This window comes from Helianthus annuus, chromosome 13 (assembly GCF_002127325.2).
Source record: "Helianthus annuus cultivar XRQ/B chromosome 13, HanXRQr2.0-SUNRISE, whole genome shotgun sequence".
Classification (NCBI taxonomy): domain Eukaryota; kingdom Viridiplantae; phylum Streptophyta; class Magnoliopsida; order Asterales; family Asteraceae; genus Helianthus; species Helianthus annuus.
This window is the reverse complement of record NC_035445.2, coordinates 64,633,746-64,650,085: the sequence shown is the minus strand read 5'-3', so window position 1 is coordinate 64,650,085 and position 16,340 is coordinate 64,633,746. Positions and strand designations below refer to the sequence as shown.

At 39.0% G+C, this 16,340-nt stretch overlaps 1 non-coding gene across 1 annotated transcript; it reads left to right on the top strand.

Annotated features, from left to right (window-relative positions):
- The first annotated feature begins 2,807 nt into the window (after positions 1–2,807).
- On the top strand, positions 2,808–2,913 carry LOC118486181. The gene has a single exon (XR_004878036.1). It is a non-coding gene; the product is annotated as a small nucleolar RNA R71 (small nucleolar RNA).
- The last annotated feature ends 13,427 nt before the right edge of the window (positions 2,914–16,340 follow it).

Sequence of the window (16,340 nt, the reverse complement as noted above, 5' to 3'; positions counted from 1 at the left end):
TCATACAAACTTATCAAAAACATGAATAATGCCGATTCCTGATCCACCATATAAACTTGGGATCTCCGGCGTAGTCCTTTGACTTCATGGGAAACAGACTTCCATCCAAGTCCTTTCAGACTTGATGGCTTTCAATTCTTGCGCCGTGGGGTTGTATGTTGCTTTTTTAGTTGCATAAAAATCTTTAACCCCCTTAGTTTCCCATTCAACATTTTTCCAAAAATCTTTTTCACACTCTCATTGAATGTTTTCTCGACATCAAATTCATTTTTCTTTTTGTAAAACTGATTTGAGATTTCAACTTTCCCAACTTTCTTTTTAACTTCTTCAAACTTCAGTGATGGAAATTCTTCATCATTCACTGAAATGTTCACCTCACCTTGTGGCTCCTCTTGCTTTGTGGAACCAGTTTCATCGCTGACTTTCTCACTAACCTGTTTAACAAGCCATACTTGGTTGTTCTCATCTTTCTGTTTGATAACATTCTTTTTAGAACACTCACCGACCTCATAAGTTGAGTTTTCAAAAACTTTAAGTTTTTCGATCGGTGGTTCAACATCAACAATCATTTCTTTCAACTTCTGAGAAACTCCCTGTTTTGTTTTGGCATTTCTCTGACAGTTCCATGCAATATGACCAACTTTATTGCATCTATAACAGGTACGAATTTCTTTTGGTTGCCACACTTCAGTCCCATTCTTTCTTTTATCAGCAAGAAACTCTTGATTTGACTGTCTCCAGAACGGTTTCTTCTGTTCATCTTCTGAACTTCCACCTGACACAAATTCTGTTTTTGTTTTAGAATTTTTCATATTTTTATGATTTTCTGGTGGAATAAAACCAAGACCTTTCTTTTTGTAGCTACGATTTTGGTTTGGTTTCTTTTGAGAACCCGAACCAGAATTGTAACCCTTTTTCTTGTTTAGTCGTTGTTGAACTCTTGAAGTGTACTTTTTAGGTTTTTCGGTAAGATTTAAATCTTTTATTTCAGAAATATTAATTTCTGTCATTTTGAAAACCTTTTTGATCATGTCAAATCGAAGACTTCTTATTGGAAATTCTTTGTCAAAATATAATTTGTCCGAATCATTTAAAGTGTATGCAACTTCAAATATTTCATCATCCAAATTTGCTTTCGATTACAAGAATTCTTTACTGTAAGACCGTTTGACCGACGTATTTTGACTGTTGACTGACGAGTTTGACCCTCCAGACTCAGATTTTGACTCATCCTCATCAGTATCCAACACCTGATCAACCACCTTTTTGATTAACTCAGACTCATGATCAGTGTCAGACGAGGTGAACGTGACATCAATGTTTTCTGGTAAATCATCAGTTGTGTCGGTTTTTAGCTTTATATTGACTGCTTATTCAAGTTGCTCCTCGTTTGGTTTTCTAGGTGAATATCCTTCCCAAATTGGAGGCGGACACTTGTTATAACTAACAGCCGGTTTCTTACCACAGTCTTTCTTCTTCTTTATCTTCTCTTCTTGAAAAGCTTCCATTCCTGCAACAGTTGGGTAAATACGATCAATAAGATAATCAGAACTTGAATAACTTTGTAATAAACCTCTAATTCTCTCATTCTCGATTTTCTCTGTCTCCAACTCTTGCTTCCACTTAGCACTCTCTTCGATGTAGAAGTTGATTGCTTTTTGCTTTGTCATCATGACTGCATTCATCATCGTCAGTGCTTGTTCTCTTTCTGAGTTTGTCTTTTGGAGACCAGTTACTGTTTTGTTCAAGACATCATAGGATTCTTTCACGTAGTTGAGGTTGAACAGTAACTGCTCCTTCTTCTTCTCATACTCAGCAATTATCTCATTTTTTGTTGCGCATCCCTTGCAAGCTTCCAAACACTTCTCACAAGGCTTTACAACTTCAACAATCTTTTCAACTTCGATTGTTTTCACTACTTCAACCACCTTTTCTGTCTCTTTCACCTTCTCAACTTCAGACATCTTTTCTTCACTCACCAGCTCAGTCTTATCATTCTCCTCAGCAACATTTTCAGATTAAGAGTGGTGTTGCTAGGAAGACTACCCTGAGGTCTCTGGCTCAACTTATCCGACATCGCCCCTATAGTCCTCTCAAGATTTTGAAAAGTGGTGTTCTGATTCTTAATGAAAGCCTCGTGCTCCATGAACCTCGACTGGTTCTCCTGATGTCGTGTCTCTTCTCTGGTCATGAATTGGGTCAGTAGCTGTGTCTACTTGACCAGGGTCTCCTAATTCTACTTCATCGTCTCCTAGTTCTGCCTCAGCATCTCTTCCAATGTAGGGTTCTTATCCCCACCACTCGACCCTACACTTGCGTCCTGGAATAAATGCTGACACGGCTGAAACCCTGACGGGTTACTATTCTTCCAACTAAAGTTCAGGTGGTTCCTCCAACCGGGATTGTAGTAATTTCTTAAGTTATTATGATTCTGGTCGCCCACGTACTCTACCTTCTACAGAAAATCCTTAGGAGCAATGGGACATGCAGCCGTGTCGTGACCTCCCATGCAGATCTCACATAGTTGCTCCTTCTTCGCTAGCATATCCTTCATCTACTTCGTCAAGAGGTCAACCTAAGCCTGCAGAGTGGTGTTAGAATCGACTTTGTGTGCACCTCTCGGTGCAGTAGCCGGGTCTCTAGAATCAGGATACTCATAGCTGCTCATCGCTATGTCCTCAAACATCTCACTGCACTCCTCTGGTGTTTTGGTGGTCATCAGATTACCACCAGTAGTGGTGTTCAGCATATTCCTCGTGGTCGGTATCACTCCATGATAAAACTTCTCAACTAACGCCCAATCCTCGAACCCATGATGAGGACACTTGGTCCATAGCTCTTTGAATCGCTCCCACGTCTCGTAAAAGACTCTCCCTCTTTCTGGCGGAACTCCTGAATCATGCTCCTCAGACGAGTAGTTTTGGCAGGGGAAAATACTTACCTAAGAACTTTTCTTGCATCTCGGCCCAAGTGGTGATGGATCCCGCAGGAAGGGATTTCAACCAAGCATGGGCTCGGTCAGCAAGTTAGAATGGGAATAAGCGCAGCTTGCAGGCATCCTCGTTAACGCCCTACACCTTGAACGTATCACAGATTCCCGAGAAATGGGACAGATAAACATTCGGGTCCTCAGAAGGCAACCCGTCGAACTGGATGGTGTTAGTAACCATTCTGATGATCTGTTGCGGAATCTGCCTGCTATTGACACCAATAGCGGGTCGGGCAATGCTGGATCGAGTACCGGCCGCTTTCAGCCGGGCGTAGTCAGCGACAACTCTCCTAGTTGGGGGATCACCTTGACCGTCCATAATGAAAGTAGGAAGAACAAAGTGTACCTTAGTAGCTCGGGTGGCGCGAAGACGCTCGTGGAAATCTCGCTCGGGCTCAAAAGAAGCAAAGAATGTTTGCGGTCCCTGTGAACGAGTTTGTGGCATAAACAATTACTAAACTAAAAATTGAAAAGCAACCTAAACCTAAAGGCACAAATTACAAGCAAAGGTACCTAAAGGCAAAAAAATCTAATAAAGCACGTAAAAAACTAGATTGACAACTCTGGTCGTTCTCGAAATAGCCACTATCCCCAGCAATGGCGCCAAAAACTTAATGTGTGGAAGGTGTAGATATTAATTTCGAAACAAGTTTTAAAATGGAATCACTACTAAACAACACACAATCGGCAAGTGCACTGGTCGCAGTGTAGTGTAGATAGCAAGATCGGATGTCAATCTGTGGACACTATGGGCAAAAGTTTGATACTTAACCTCTATCAAAAACCTAGCTAATTTTAATTGGGAATTTTGTGAATCTCTAATAACCCAACTGATTTATAAAGCAGTAAATAGGAATTTCACGCAAACAGCACAAGACAACAGACGGAACGAAACAAGCAATCAAACTCGGAGACTGGATCTAAGATCAGATGTCACACCCCAACCGATGGGGGAATCATCAGGGCGTGACACTAAGCGAATCAGATTGCTCAAGAGAATCCATAACGACTAATTTAGCGACAATATTTAGCAAGTTCATTATCTGTCACACCCCGATTTCCACGTGTCTCACCGGTGGGCCCGGTGGGGGATTACCGTGACATGGTTGGCAACATAATAGTCAAACAACACAATTATATGAATGCACAGCGATAGCAAAAGGTAAAATATATTACAATCCGAATATAAGTAATATCCAGTATTACAACGGAGAGTAAAAAGATCCACAGGCGGATCGATAACAAAACAGAAACAATAGTTCAACAGACTTTGACATCTAGAGCTTGCGAGACTTGAGTAATGATGTCTGGAGTAGCCAGCCTATTACGTCTAGCACCTGCACTTAACCTTTTTGGAAAATACGTCAGTTTAAACTGGTAAATACAACTCAACTGACTCGTTCTGAAAAGAGTTTGTAAATTGATTTGAATGCACTTCGGCACAAAATATCTTTATAACTTGGGACAATTATTTGTATATAATCTTGTATACAGATTTACTTATTTGCCGTCCATTAGTACCGGTTAGAAGAGCCGGTTTAAGTTATCTGACACGCCACCGGTATAATGCCCATAAGGTAGATTCCTTTAGTGGATTACCAGTTTTTACATAATGCATCTGTCAGGTGTACGCCTACACCCCGTGCTTAGGTCGTGGCCATTTCATAAAATGATGCCAAGGATATCCAGGACATGGTCATTTAACCCTAAGGGCCATACATCAAATAATACAGAACAAAGCGGGTTATGTAAATACATTAATCACAATCCGATTTAAATGACTACATACCCGACCAAGCGGTACAGTACCGTATCCCAAGCCTGTATAGGGACAATAAGTTAAGAGTATTTACCTGAGCAAAGTATCAATCAAATACAGCAAATGCAAGTACTTTTACTGGGCTCCTAATCTGGAACGAAGGTTTATAATGACCTATTAGATTTCTAACGGGTCTTTAATTAAGCCTTAGCTTAGACCGGTCAGTTTCAAAGGATAATTATGGTTTAATCGCGTGAAAGGCGAAAACCAGGAATGGAATGTGATTTGGACCCAACAAGTTTGAAGACTTGTTTTATATGGGTAATATAACCACACTCTGGATTTTGAGGTCAAAACGATAAGGTTTGACCCGTTTCGGCTAGTTTATGTAAACTAGTTACAAAAGCCGAACCGTGCGCGCAAAAGGCGTAACGGGTAACCGTAAGAGACCTACACAAGTTTCCTAAGCCAATATGCTTTAAAGAGGTTGTGGTATCAGTAAGATACCTTCCATAATGCCTGTAGCGAGTTTAAATCCATTATATGCCCCGTAGGGGTATTTCGGTCATTTTAAAGATTATAAAAGAGGTTTCTGAGTTCTACAGGAAATCTGAGTTTTCCGAACAGTTTATAAAGTCTAAAATACTCTATTTATTATTTAAAATCAGTAGCAACTGGAATCGGGTCAAAAGACCTTGTAGAACTCAAGTTATGCTTGAAAAGGGTATATTCGGTATTTACCGAACCGATGCCATAACCGTAGGTTATGAGCAGGTTAAAAATAATTAAAAATCTTTAAAAATTCCAAAATATTATTTTACATCAGTGTGTAAAAGGTTTGGTGTTGAAATCTGGGTTTATATAGGCGTTATGCTAATTGCGCCGTTTAATTACTAAAGTTCCCGTAATTGCGCTATTTAGCATAACTCCTATTCTGGACCTCGGATTGACGTGAAATTTTAGGGACATGCTTAGAAATCAGTAAATAAGGTTGTTGTCCTTTCACTTGTCCAAAATTCTCGTTTTAAAGTGAAAAGGGCGTTACGGTCAACTTTTAAGCATTTAACGGAAATGTGCTAAAGACTCGGACAAACAACGAACCGGTCACATAGGGCTATACCATCATGTAACCTGGTCCTAAGAGAGTCCTAAGGCATATCTAAATCATACCATAACGGGTCAGAACTGAAGTCAAAGCAAAAGTCAAAGTTTTGCGACTTTCGGCTCCGAACCGGGTCAAAACAGTAAATGGTCGGATCAAACAAGCTTAGACTAGTTAATATACTTATTATTATGTTATATGAGTGTTAAAACAGGTTACACGCTATCTACATTACTGATTATGCACAAAATCACAAAATAGCATTCTGTTGACTTTTTCTAAGCAAGTTTGACTCGACATTCGGACTAGTTAGAGTGGGAATCAGAGGGTGCCCTTTTAGGGGTTTAAAGCCCACATGACTACCAACATATAACTACCTTTAATTAGGCTAATCACTGGACCATTTGTGATGAACCGTTAAGTCAACCGTTAATTACGACGGTTTGACTTTTAGGCTATAACTAACCAAAAACTCAACTAAGAAAGGTTAAGGAAGCTTACCAAAGTCCTATGCATGACTAGGGATGGCTTGGTTCTGCTTTGGAGCTCTAGAAGTGATCAGATTTGCAAGAATGAATGTGTGAAGTATGTTTGCAACTTAGAGGCTTTATATAGTGATCAACTCACCACAAAATGTTGACACCCAAGTCTACTACTCACCACAACCCTCTAACAAGTGTCCCTAGTGTTCTAGGGGTTGTTTAGAGGCCAAGCAAGATGAGGAAAATTGTTTAAAGTCGATCACAAGCACAAGGGCAACCAAGAAACACAAAAATTCGCATCAGACTACCCTTAGCGTGACGCGAAGACCCCCCCCTGGGGCGTCGCGTGGCGCGATGCCCTTCTGCACAGAATCAGAACTTTAGATTTTTATGCAATGGTCCTTGGCTCTTCAAACTCTGATTGGCCATCATTTTCTTGCAGATTGAGCCCTCCAAATTGACGTTTAGGGGCTTCAAGACTTATACCCATTTCGTTAAGTCCCCGGTTAACTTTATTGTTACCCGAAAAATCCTAACTTTCAACGTTGACGCTTTAATCCCTCGCATACGAATTTGATCACAACTTGCTCATACGATAACGAAACTTTATGAAATTTTTGTCGTGTATTCTAGTGAGCAAAATTAACAGTTACCAAGCTTCGGGTTTGTCAAAAGGTCACTCAGAGGTATAACTTAAACATGTTGACACATTTAACCCCTGTAGTTTGTATTCTCTCACTTTTAGCTTCGTATGATCCATGATTTATTCGTTTGAAGGTATGAGCATCATGTAGGGTTAATGTATAATATATTTATTCACCGTTTGACATTTAGAACTCGTATATTTACATACTTTTCATGATTGTCAACTTAAGTCCTTCGATAATAGTCTTTCACACGTTTAAACATATTACACGTGTCAACACATTATAGGACGTGAATTTTCAAAGTGTTACATTATCCCATACTAATAAACAAATATTTCACAAAAAGTCATACATATTTCATGTCTCTCAAACAATACAAATCCGACAACTTAGATTTTAGGTGGGTTTCTAAAGTAGCCTATCTTGATTCGGGATAACCTGCGATTAACCTACAACATACGTTAAAATAATTTCAATACAAAAATGTATTGGCAAGTATACAGGTTTGATATAATAATAAAGTAGATAAAAGCGTTGCGAATTTCCACATATAAACGAGATACAACACAACATATATACTATCAAGACAAACACTCAAGCTAAGTCCCGAGATGACTGCGAAGGAGAGGTGTGAAGTTCCTTAACTAGACCCCTTCGGGTGTGAGTCGAACTATAGTACCATACTAGCTAAGGTGGAATGTCAATGAGTAAAAGTCCTAGCACATATGTATCAAGCATCATGTGTAAATATGTATATTGGTCATTCGCTTGTGATAAATAGTTTAAGCATGTAATGGGTTTGATAAGTGTATTTAAGTATGAACGTATGTTACACCCCAAAAAGGTGCGTTTTAAAGCGAAAAGGGGGTCAAGTATACTCACAATGCATGCTTAGCAAGTAAACATGGTCTGGAATAGAGTGAAGAGAGCGCCGGATCAGCCTACGTGCGGGAAAAGAAGTGCGTAAGTCCTCCAAAGTGCTGAAACGATCGAATCGGAGTGTCGAGTGATGAACAGGCTCCTTGTACAAAACTGGTGCCTTCGTACGAAGGCTTGCCTTCGTACGAAGGTTGTGGCTTCGCGCAATTGGCTTGATCCGTGTTCCAAAATCGAGTATTCTTTGCGTCATGCCTCGAGAAATCGAGTGTTCATCCCTCCAACCTTAAGCTACTGATTAAACTTAGGCCGGAGAGGTCTTGGTTCAAGTCACAGGTGGGAAATGGACTGGCTTGTGCGAAACCAATGCCCTCGTACGAAGGTAGTGCCTTCGTACGAAGCCTGGATTCGCACAGAACAGTCCAGCTCGCATTCGTGGCAGTTCTTGGCGTTCAGAGCTGTGTTTTCGTCTGAATCGGATATTTTCGAGTCCTATTCGAGACGGTTTCGACACTACCTCGTCCCACTATCCAGTGAACGAAATACATGTCGTTTTATGTCCGTTTTAATGTGAAAATCAAGTTTTAAAGGAGTTTTTACCCTACCCTTGATGAGTGTGAAATCTGTAGATTTCTAACCTGGGAAGCCGAGGCTAGGCCCAATACACTCGGTTAAGTGTAGATCCGTGGTTAAATAAGAAGATTCAATGAAAAAGAAGAAGATTTGTGTGAAAATAAAGAACTTTAGATGAAAAAGTTGGAGTTTATATGAAAAAGATGAAGTTTTAGATGAAAACCATGAAGGTTTCCGTTTCACATATAGAATGCTCGCTTGATGCGTTTTGTTGCGTTAGTTAGTGTGAGTACTTTAAGTATTTTAGCAAGGCATTAAGTATTGCATTACGTTGCGTATTAGAGCCTCGATTTACATAGATAATAATAATAATAACAAGTATATATATATTAGTAACTGCGTTTCGAGTTTGCGTTGAGTATATGCGAGAGAGAGCGAGTAGTTTAACTACTCACGTGATGTAATAGTGTAAGCGTAAGCGTTTTAAGCGTAAGCATTGTGATATGTGATATAGCATGTGCAATAAGCGATGTAGTGCGAAAATATGTGATGTAGTGTAGCAAGCGATATAGTTTACATTATGATCCGAATCTCGGGTGCTAGGCGTAACGAGAGTAATGAGCGCGTAAGTGCGGGTTCTTACAGTCTCCCCTACTTTAGGGTGAGCTGAGGATGAACGAGCGATTGATCGAGGATTGACGAGTGAGAGCGTCTCGATGGCATGGGATATCGATTGAGAAAAAGCGACTTGCTTGGCTAGGGAATAGTAACTCACGAGTTGAGGGTCCATAAATGTTTTAAGTTCTCGAAAAGTTTTGTCAAGTTATTACAAAAATATTTTAAGGAAAACTTGATTTATGAAAATTTTCTTATGATGTGGTGTTAAACTAAGTCGATGTTTAAACCAGCGTTGTAAAAAAAGTTTTGTTTGTCCAAAGGTTTTAATTTAAATAAAAAAAATTCCATTTATTTCCAAAACATTTGGTAAATAAATAAGTTTCATTTATTTTCAAAACATACGATAACAAATAGGTTTTAACAGTATCAAAAGTTCAATTAGCGTCAAGCCCCACAAGGCATCTTTCCACGAAAGTTTGTTAATATGGCTAAAACACTTATATATAGGAAGTACCAGCGGCGTATCCACCATGTTTTAGCCATATTGCCTCCATCCCTTGGAGCGATGTCATGTGTGTCGACATGGTATGGATAGGTTTTAGTATCCTTGGTCCAAACAGTAAATGGTTGGACCAAGTTTGAAAGGAAAATCAAGTAGACTGAGCGGTGAAGTTGATTGCAATCTTAGTTAGCGATAAGGGCATGCGTGAATGGTTCTGCGATCGAAATATCGAAGCAGCGTGAATGCTAGGTGCGACAAGCGTTAAAGCGTCGGGAGGGAAAAGCGATGAGAGTATCGTAGTGATAAGATTGATAGACGCGATAAGTGTTAAATCATCAAGAGGGATAGCGATGGCGAAGCGAGATAGATCTCAGCGAAGGTGAGATTGCGTTGTTGTAGACTTACGAAAAGTCTAGCGATGATGCGATCGAGAAGTAATGAGATGTTACGCCTTGCGAAGGAGTTTAGCGTGTTAAAAATAGTCTCAATACTATACGAGGTCTAATAACGTTCAACTCCACATGGCATTTTCTTCACGAGAGTTCGTTAGCATGGTAAAGCACTTATATATAGGAAGTACCAACGGTGTATCCACCATGCTTTGACCACACCGCCTCCGTCCTGTGAATAGATGTCACACTTTGTCTACATTGTTAAGACGCTTATATATAGGAAGTACCAGCAGCGTATCCACCACGCTTAACCATGCTTTTAACGTTATGGCATCATTAGAACTTATTACGATCTCCATGCACTTACCAAAATAATCTCGTGTGCACCCGCGATTAGTTTGGTCCTTGCATGTTTATCGTAACTTATTCCAAAGACGCATAGTCGGGGTAAAACATATTATATCGTGAGATACTATATAGTGCTAGTAATAGAATTTGTATGTGAACTTGGACCAAGTGTGAGGGCTCGAGAGAGAGGGAGAGAGAAAGAGAGAGAGAGAGAGGGAGTGTCGACATCGCATATTGTGGCGACATCAACAATAGAACAATTATAAAGCATAAGTACCAGTGTCAAGAACCGTACCATCAACCACGTCGTTCTGCGCCTGGTTGGTGTTGATGTTGAAGACTCTTGCTTGGGCTGTGGTTGCTGTTGGAGCCTCTACTACGGGTGCTGCATCTGCTGGTGCTGCAGTGGCTGGGGCTGCGGGCTGCGTCGGCGGTGCTGGAAGTGCTAATGTGCCTTGATGTCGTGGCCCGGTGCGGAAGTGGCTAGTGAAGTGACCAAAAAAGTTGCAATTTGTACAATAGAGACAGTTTGCCCTGCTTCGTGGTGATAAGTACACTTCTGACACAGGGGGAGAGTTCCAGTGTAGGCATGCTTTGCGTAAAGTGGAACTGCTTGGAGAGGCTCGGGTTTTGGGCAGTTGCTGAGTAGTTTAGGCTGGAGCACTTTCGCTTGCGGATGGGCTTGGCGGTATCTTGCGGCAGTGAAGTGTCATCGGATGATTCTGTGGTAATTTAGTCAGCCTTCTTGGTGGAATGCTTAGAGAAGAATCCAGTCAAGACTAGCTTGTCGTTGATTTCTGTTGCCAAGCGATAGGTTTCTTCGATGGTAGCCGGTCTTGCAGCTTCGAGAAAATCGCCCACAAACTCGGGCAAGGCGCGTATGTACTTCTTGATGGCCTTTACAGGAGTGTCAACTTGGCTTGGGAAAATAATGCTAAGCTGTTTAAACCTTGTTGTGAGGCTGGTGTTGTCGCCTTCGACTTGCTTGATCTCCCAAAACTCGATTTCTCGCTTCTGGACTTCGTGGGGAGGGAAGTACTCTTACTTCATGAGCTCCTTCAGCTCATCCCAGGAGAGCGTGCAAGCTGCATCGTTTCCATGTTTGATACGCTTGGCTGTCCACCAGCCGAAAGATTCAATGAAAAAGACGAAGATTTGTGTGAAAATAAAGAAGTTAAGATGAAAAAGTTGGAGTTTATATGAAAAAGATGAAGTTTGGATGAAATCGAAGTGAATCTTGTGGGAAATTGTAGTGGAAAACATTGTGTAACCGTGTAAAAATGATAGATCTTACTTGAAAACAGTTGGACAGCAATTCGACAGCGTTTCGGTAAGAATGGCAGCAAGTTAGAATAAATGAGGAGTGGCTGGGTATTTATAGAAGAGGGCTGGTGGTCTTGTGCGAAGGCCCTGCCAGTGGCTTCGTACGAAGCCAGGTGTCTTCGTACGAGGCTACCAATTTGGTGTAAAAGGTTTCCGTTTTGCGTATAGAATGCTCGCTTGATGCGTTTTGTTGCGTTAGTTAGTGTGAGTACTTTAAGTATTTTAGCAAGGCATTAAGTATTGCGTTACGTTGCGTATTAGAGCCTCGATTTACATAGATAATAATAATAATAACAAGTGTGTGTGTATATATATATATACCAGTAACTGCGTTTCGAGTTTGCGTTGAGTTTATGCGAGAGCGAGCGAGTAGTTTAACTACTCACGTGATGTAGTAGTGTAAGCGTAAGCGTTGTGATGTGTGATATAACGTGTGTAATAAGCGATGTAGTGCGAAAATATGCGATGTAGCGTAGTAAGCGATATAGTTTACATTATGATCCGAATCTCGGGTGCTAGGCGTAACGAGAGTAACGAGTGCGAAAGTGTTGGTTGTTACATCAGATATGATGAGAAAGAACTACCTAGGTGTCAAATCCCTAGACTTATGCAATGCTACTCCGATCACACTTTTTGACTAAGTACCCTAATCCACTAGATAAGCCTCCCGCTAGAGATGATTAAGCGTGTTTGAAGGTGGGCAAAACGCAAAGTGCTAAGATGGACTGACTCGACCAATCGATACCAAATTCCATGAAAATCAAATCTATGACCTCTATGGTGTCAAGAACCTAAAATCGTGAAGCGGATAACTCCTTGAAACTTGAAATCCTAGGAAACCCTAGACGGGAACAAGTAAACGGATCCGAGCTATCAGTCACCCAATCTACCCACCAACGACTAGCTAATAACCTAGCAAACCCAATTCTCCTCTCGAATCACTAGGCAAGGATGCAAGTTTTAATTAATTGATTTTAATTCTTGATTAACTTGATTTATTTCTAAAGTCAAGATTCAAACCGAAAACCCTAAGATTACCGATTCAAACTGAAATCTAAGTCTAGGCAATATTTTTATATGCCTAACTAATAATTTCAACAACCAAGAGTTAATCAAACAACTTTAACATGCAATGGTAATATCAATTTCTAGGAAAAATCATGTAAATCGCATAAAATAGTCAAAACCGAATCAAAATAACATCACAAACATCTAATTCATCTCAACCTAAGTAGTTTAGAAGTTTAGCTACTCATATTATTCAAGAACACTGCTGTATCAAATCTGAAAATAAGGAAAAACATGATTCGAATGCAAAAGAACACGATTAAACAAGGTAAAACCGAACCCAATGCGCTCCGAATTCGAACCGAATGCTTCCATGATCTTCACTCTGCTCCAAAATGCTCCAAAATCGTCCTAGAACTACTCTTTGTCGTCTGGTATGCGATATCCCCAAACCCTAAGGTCATAGGGTTTTAAAAACAATTTTTTTCGCAAAACCGACTTCCATACGGACCGTATGGACCTCAGGCTTACGGTCCGTAAGACTAATAAACATTCAACTCCGGGTCACCCTTGCGGACCGTATAACCCTAAGGCTTACGGTCCGTATAACCCTAAGGCTTACGGTCCGTAAGGCTTCGACAGGCATTTTATTTTAAGCATTTAATAATGCTTACGGACCATATGGCCCTCAGGCTTACGGTCCGTAAGACTTCCTGAACAGCAGATTTCATGCTTTGAATATCACTTTTCGACACGCTTTCCCGTGCTCCCTCCGCTTCATCCGTTTTCCTTTATTTTCACCGAAGAATTAACTGGTTTTTCATCAATTCCTGCCAATTCACAATCTAACCAAATCAGTATCGAAAACCCGGGTTTAGATGGAAGTTTGGGTAGAAAAGAACTAATTCGGTAGAATATTATTAAGAAGAAGTAGAAGCGGAAGCTTTCCATTCAAACCGAAAGAGTTTACATCATTTACAATCCGGAGAAAAAATGTCTTCAGAATCTCCCTTCTAGGATCTCCAAAACTTCACCTAAGCTATCACTCACAACTCCTATATATAGGCATTCTGCCACGTGCGAGTGAGGCTTTGCACGAATGGACTTATCCATTCGTGCGAATGAACATGTGTCCCTTTGTACAAAGGAATTCTTTGTGCGAAGGGAACTATACTTTACAAAACCGAATAATCTGACTCTCATCTATACAATATTCAATACAGGCTCTTTCTAGCCTATTCGTACAGTGGTGGACACATAGAATATGCACTAACAAAACCTCAAGGATGATTTTGGAAAGTTACTCTTTTTTAAATATACTTCAACATCAAATATATTATTTAAAACGTTAACATTATTTTTCCCGTGCTCAAACCTGCTCCAACTATTGATGTGTCAGTTAAAGAGAAGATGGAAGATACTCGCCATTCAAAATATGTAACAGTCAAGCAGGAAGAGGTAAAAGAAAATCCTCGATCCCTATTGATGATGACGAATGGTAGTGTAACAATATAGATGAGATAATTGAGATGAAAGTACTTCACACTTGAACTCTTAGTTTTCAACTTTTATGTTTAAAACTTATTGTCTTTATTATTCGTGTGTTACTTTCGCATCAGTGGTTTCATGAAGTACTTAATAGTTTACATTTAAGACTTATTTTTCTTTATTCATGTGTTCTCATTTGAGCTGTATTTTAATTTTATGACGTATATCTAGCACACTGATGCTACAATAAATATATACGAATAAAAAAAACTACAATAATGAGTATAACAATGCAAAGTGTTACCCACACCGCATCACGCGAATTTCCTACTAATTTATTATATGGATACATCTTAAAGCAATTACATAAAACATATTTTCTAAAAATAACATAAAATACAAAAATAAATAAATATATAGTCTTCATTGCCATCGGGTAGTCGAAGTGAGTAATTATGTTTTGTCAAAGTTACAAATACAAGTACTTGCAAAAGATATTTAATAAACATAAATGTAAAATAAAAATATAAACAAATCTATAGTCTTCATTGTCGTCGGGTAGTTGAGGTGGGTAATTATATCCTACCGAAATTACTCATGCAAACACTAAATACCGAAAATATTGAAACTGACTCGTAGTAAAACCGAAAACTATAAAATTGAATAGTGGTACCAATGTATCGTCGGTATCAGTTCTATACGCTATTGTTACTTGGTGAAAAAATGTTAAATGCCTAGTTTACCATAAAAAAACATTTTGAACATAACTCTATTTTCAATAAAATTTATATTGAAATTAACAAAAAAATAATAAATGTAACTGTATATTTAGATATTTTTAACAAGTTCACAAATGCAAGTCTTTAAATAAAAATCAAATTAAATGACAAATAAAAATATTATTAAAAAATTAAAATCAAATTAAAATTGAAAACAAATATTATTACAAAATTTAAAACGAAGTAATTAGTGAGGCCATTTGAGTAAGTGAGGGGTATTATAACAAGGGTGAGGATCAAATAAGAAATTTATTTTGGCTTAAAAGGATATGAAGCAATAGAATTATGACATGTGGCAAAATTTAGAATAAAGATGAATGGTATTTTAGTCAAGTTTACCCAATCTTCTCTTTTCTTCTTCTCTCTGTAACTTAAAACCCACCATCTTCAACATTTTCTTCACTTTATATCTCAATAATCACTACATTATAGTGCGATTTTCGTCACCAATCAATGATTCAAACACCCAATCAAGGTGTTCTTCAACTTTTTTGAAGATACACAGTTTAATTTCATACAATATCTCATTTTTTCCTGTGATTTTGAAGCGAATCACTTGATTCGTTCGATTCGATCGCTGATAAGTGTTTCTAACATTCAAATTCCGTCAATCGTTGAAGAAATATGAAGAAATCGGCTTCGATCTATGTAAAAAAAATTTGAATTGCATTTTTACGATCTGTGATCTTTTAATTGAGTTATTGTGTTTTACAAAGTAATCTTGGCGGGGTCCAGGGGCAGCGCCCCTGGGAGTAGGGTCCAAGGGGCGGCAGCCCCTGGCGGGGTCCAAGGGGCAGAGCCCCTGGCTGAGGTCGAAGACAAAAATTTAACTTTCTGGAAATTGCCTCATTTCGAAGACAAAAATTCGTAAACAGTTTTTGATCTCCTACTTCCTGTTTCAGACAATTCACAGACAAAACATGCCCTGGTTCAATGCGTTTTAGAGAGAACACTTTCTTTTGGGTTTTTAGGCCATTTCGTTTTAGAAATAAGACATTTTTATGTGTTTTCTGGTCTTTGCGTTTTAGAAATACACATTTTTAGGTGTTTTTAGTCCATTGCGTTTTAGGTAAAACACATTTTTATGTGTTTTCAGTCCATTACGTTTTAGAAAGAACATTTTCTTTTTAGTTTTTAGGCCATTGCGTTTTAGAAATAAGATATTTTTAAGTGTTTTCTAGCCATTGCGTTTTAGAAATAATACATTTCTTTGTGTTTTTTGTGCATTGCGTTTTAGGTAGAACACATTTTTATGTGTTTTCAGTCCATTGCGTTTTAGAAAGAACACTTTCTTTTGTGTTTTTAGGCCATTGCGTTTTAAAAATAAGACATTTTAAGTGTTTTCTGGCCATTGCGTATTAGAAATAAGACATTTCTTTGTGTTTTCTAGCCATTGCGTTCTAGAAATATGATATTTCTTTGTGTTTTTGGTGCATTGCGTTTTAGGTAAAACA